This window comes from Octopus bimaculoides, chromosome 22 (assembly GCF_001194135.2).
Source record: "Octopus bimaculoides isolate UCB-OBI-ISO-001 chromosome 22, ASM119413v2, whole genome shotgun sequence".
Classification (NCBI taxonomy): Eukaryota; Metazoa; Mollusca; class Cephalopoda; order Octopoda; family Octopodidae; genus Octopus; species Octopus bimaculoides.
The window spans coordinates 9391205-9395314 of NC_069002.1; the positions used below are offsets into that span (position 1 = coordinate 9391205).

General features: G+C 39.4%; 1 protein-coding gene across 1 annotated transcript in view; it reads left to right on the forward strand.

Annotated features, from left to right (window-relative positions):
- The first annotated feature begins 495 nt into the window (after window positions 1-495).
- LOC106874151 (uncharacterized) overlaps window positions 496-4110 on the forward strand; it is a 48196-nt gene continuing 44581 nt past the window's right edge. The window contains exon 1 of the mRNA XM_014921771.2: window positions 496-1558. The gene's annotated coding sequence lies outside the window, so the exon portion shown is untranslated. The remainder of the gene's footprint in view (window positions 1559-4110) is intronic.

The following is a 4110-nucleotide window of genomic DNA, read 5'->3' on the forward strand; positions in this document are numbered from 1 at the left end:
ATATATATATATATATAAGGCGTATATATATAATCTGTATATATACATATATGTACAGACATATATGTGTGCGTGTTTGTTAGACACACACACACCCAAATATACGCATATACACTCACTCATTCTACACAAGTGTGCACAGAATAATAAGATTTTTTTAATATATAATGTGCGTATGTACCTTTGTATCTACACTCACGTGTATGCTGCTTTAGTTAAATCGCTAAGGAGAGCATTATATTAATGAAGAGACAGAGGAAAGAGAGAGAGAGAGAGAGAGAGAGAGAGAGAGAAAGAGCTAGAGAGAGAAAGAGAGAAAGAGAGGGAGAGAAAGAAGTGGTATTTGATTAAACCGATGAATAGAGATAGATATATAGACAGGCAAAAGAGAGGTGGAAAGATAAATAATCAGTGAAATAGTTCAAACTTGACCCTGAATTGTTGTTGTTGTTGTTGTTGTTGTTGTTGTTGTTTTAGTTTGATTTTGTTGCTGTGTTAGTTATTTTGTGGTTGTTACAGGGATTGCTGTGAAAGGGGGCCGAAGCAACACCTACAGGGTTGCTTCAACGCCACCATTCGTAAACGGAGTCCAAAAACACCCTAGTAGTACGCAAGTGTTTCACCTTGGCCACTGCGTGACACCTTGGGCAAGTGTCTTCTTCTATAGCCTCGGGTCGACGAAAAGCCTTGTGAGTGGATATGGCAGGCAGAAACTGAAAGAAGCCCGTCGTGTATTTATGTGTGTGTCTTTGTGTCTGTGTTTGTAGCCCCCATCATCGCTTGACATCCGATCTTGGTGTGCTTATGTTCTCGAAACATAGCGGTTCGGCAAAAGAGAACGATAGAATAAGTACTAGGCTTACAAAGAATAGGTCCTGGCGTCGATTTGTTCGACTAAAGGTAGTGCTCCAGCATCGCCACAGTCAAGTAACTGAAACGTGTAAAAAAAAAGAATAAAAGAAGAATATATATATAGAGAGAGAGAGCGAGAGAGAGAGAGAGAGAGAGAGAGAGAGAGGGAGAGAGAGAGAGAGAGAAATGCAGAGAAACAGGACCTGAAAACTTTGGTGCACCCACAGGAAATTCGGTGAAGAAAGAGACTGGTTCGACCAAAATAAACTCTATTACGGTATTGAATACTCCTTTTTTCCGACAGTCAAAATTAAACGGAAATATATATATATATATAGAAAAGGTTGTTAATCCGCATGCGGGATTCGAACACCGCCCGCATTTACAGTGGGCTGAATAACTGTATTAAACACTACACCAGATCGACATCAGAGGTTTTACATTACTAATGCGAAGACTTAACATAAGTAGCTAAAATTACACATGTACAGACATTTCTACATACGCGCACGCACACAAACGCACACATATGTATCCATGTTTGTGCGCGCGCGAATATTATGATACAGAAATGATTAAGAACAGAAGACTGTGTAGTTGTACTTTGAACGACTCTGAACGAAGTGACTGGCTATTCTTTATTCGGACTTTTGGCACCATTTCTTCTTCTTTTATCATCGGCTTTTAACACAAACAATACAAGATGGTAAGTACTTATCTCTTTAACTATTTATGTCTTTATTTTCGTGCCTTTTATCTCTATAACTTCAAGGGAACGGCGCTCTGGTGTTGTAGCGAGGTTCAACGAAGGGTGGCGAAAGTAATTTGATGATATTGTTCGGTTTGTTTTCAGTAGCGTAATCATCTTTTATCTTTTAATTGTTTCAGTCATTGGACTGCGGCCATGCTTGGAGCGCCGCCTTGAAGGGTGTAGTCTGATACTTATTCTATCGGTTTATTTTTGCGAGCCGCTAAGTTACGAGGACAAAAACAAATTAAAGCCAGTTGTCAAACGGTGGATGCTGACAAACACAGACTCAAATATACACACATATAAAAAAAAGGTTTCCGCCTATCAAATTAACTCACAAAGCATTGGTCGTCTCAGGGCTATAGTAGAATACACTTGTCCAAGGTACCATGCAATGGGACTGAACTCAAACCCACGTGGTTGCAAAGCGAGCTCCTTAACCATTCAGCCATAGGATCTTTTCTGTTTGGCTGTTATTTTCCAATTTATATCAATACATCAAATTTGAAAATTTTAACTTAATTTTAAAATTTCGAAAAATGCAGCCAAACAAGAAAGATTCCAACCATGCTTTCCTAATTAGATTTTCAATGTTAATTAAATTAAACTTATTGATACTAACCTAACTGTGGCTTCTTAAACGACCAGATTGTCTTAAACTGCGCTGAATATCTTCAAATAGTCTCAGGTAATGACTAACGGAGTAAAATTTATTTTGTCAAATGTGGTGAACCATTGCATCAAAAAAGAAAAGCTGGTTTCTCCAGACCGATAGTTCTCATCCGCGGTCTATATGGCCCCTCAGGATCCATATAAGACTTTTGGGGGTTCACAGTAGTATTTTTAGGGCCTCTGAGAAAAATTTTGCTTTCGTTGTATGTATTGGTGTGTAACATTTTACGTAGCTCAGCCTATATTCTTTTACTCTTTTACTTGTTTCAGTCATTTGACTGCGGCCATGCTGGAGCACCGCCTTTAGTCGAGCAAATCGACCCCCAGGACTTATTCATTGTAAGCCTAGTACTTATTCTATCGGTGACTTTTGCCGAACCGCTAAGTTACGGGAACGTAAACACACCCTCCTGGACACACCCTCCTAGACGGATGAACTGGAGTGACTTGAAATGAAGTGCTTTATTGAAGAACGCAACGCACAGCCCGGTCCAGGAATCTAAACTAAGGCTTTATGATCGTGAATGCAATACGCTAAGCAGTAGACCACGCACCATGACATAGCAAATCAACCCAGTATTTATTTTCATGTTAAATATTTGGTAAAGGCGACGTGCTGGCACAATCGTTAGCATGCCGCCCGAAAAGCTAAGCAGCATTTCGCAAGTTCTGAGTTCAAATTCCGTCGAGGTCGACTTTGCATTTCATCCTTTCGCGGGGTCAATGAAATAAGTACCAACTGAGCACTGGAGTCGATGCAATAGACTTCTCTCCCCCTCAAAATTTCTGGCCTTGTACCAAAATAAGAAAGGATTTTAAACATCTGGTACATGTACGCATGCATGCATGTATGTAACATTTGGGCTTCTACAAGGTTTCTGTCAATCAAATTCACTCAACAAGATATGGGTCGGCCCGGAATTATACATACCAGAAGACATTTGACCAATATGCTGCCTAGTGGGACTGAACCCGAAACCACGTGGCTTCGAAGCTGGTATCTTAATCATGCAGCCACGCTTGCGTCTGTTGTAAATAAATAAACAAACAGATACAATAAAATGGCTTATTCAGGTTTAACATTGAAAATCCGCAACATTATCAGCTTAACCAACTACTGAAAGCGAGCTTTTATTTTGTAGCAAACAACTAATTAATTTTTCTCTCACTCAACAACATTCCGTTCCTAATATTCTACTATACATTAGTTATGGCTTTTGATTTTTAGGGGGATTGAAATCGGATTACAACGAAGCATTAATCTCGGATTATGTCGCTAGTTTTGAAAGAGTAAAAAAGAAATTTCTAACGAGCTGAGTTGAAGCAATCTAGTTTCGAGTCTCAGTTGAAGAAGTAATTTATTTTATCTCACGCCGCTAATTTTTTTGGAATAGGTATAAACATCACAGCATTCAATTCGTCCCCGCTCTAAAATGGTTCTAAATTTTGGCACACGACCATCACTTTTTGAGAAGGAGAAGTCGATTACATCGACCCCAGTATTTCATTGGTACTAATTTTATTGACCCCGAAAGGATAAAAAGTGAGGTCGATCTCGGTGGAACTTGAACCATAAAGACTAAAGACGGACGAAATGCTGTCGAGCATTTTGTGCGACGTGCTGACGCTTCTGCCAGCTCGCTGCCTTCTCACCACCACTCTAAAATAAAATAAATTTTGTGTCAAATTAAAAGAAGGTCACTAATCTATTATTGGATTAAGGCGGCAAGCTAGCAGAAACATTAGCAAGCCGACTTAATCCCTTTATCTGTCCTTGTTTGTCCCCTCTATGTTTAGCCCCTTGTGGGCAGTAAAGAATTAAGAATTAAGAAACG